Raw genomic sequence first — 585 nt, forward strand, 5'->3', positions numbered from 1 at the left:
AAGACTGCATGTGTTTAAAAAAAAAAAGAAAGGTAAAGGAGACACAATGACTGGGAACAAAAGAATGAAAAGAGCAATCCTTTTCAGGGTAAAAGAAGGGCAAAGGAGGAAGAATAAGATATGTAAACAGAAATCTAGACAGGAAAATAAGCCAGGTATAGTAGAAGGCACTTGTAGTGCCAGCTATCCAGGAACCTGCCTTTGCTTCCTGAATGCTGGGATTACAAACATGTGCTACCACACCTGACTCTCCATTAAATTAGTTAGCTTATTTACTTACTAGTTTATTTAGTCTTTTTGAGACAGAGTCTTGCTATGCAGTTCAGGCTGGCCTTAAACTCACTTTGTAGCCCAGGCTGGTCTGAAACTCACAATAATCCTCCTGTCTCAGCCTCCTGAGTGCTGGGATTACAGGAGCATGCCATCACACCAGGCTCTACATTAAGTTTTATAGTTAAATCACTAGTTCATAGTTTTTTTAAAAATCCACCCAATAGGGGCCGGGGAGATGGCTCAGTAGGATAAGCGCTTGACTGGCAAACGCAAGGATCTGAGTTCAATCCCCGGTTCCGCAAAAAAAAAAAA

This window comes from Octodon degus, unplaced genomic scaffold (genome assembly GCF_000260255.1).
Source record: "Octodon degus isolate 3935 unplaced genomic scaffold, OctDeg1.0 scaffold00045, whole genome shotgun sequence".
Lineage (NCBI taxonomy): Eukaryota > Metazoa > Chordata > Mammalia > Rodentia > Octodontidae > Octodon > Octodon degus.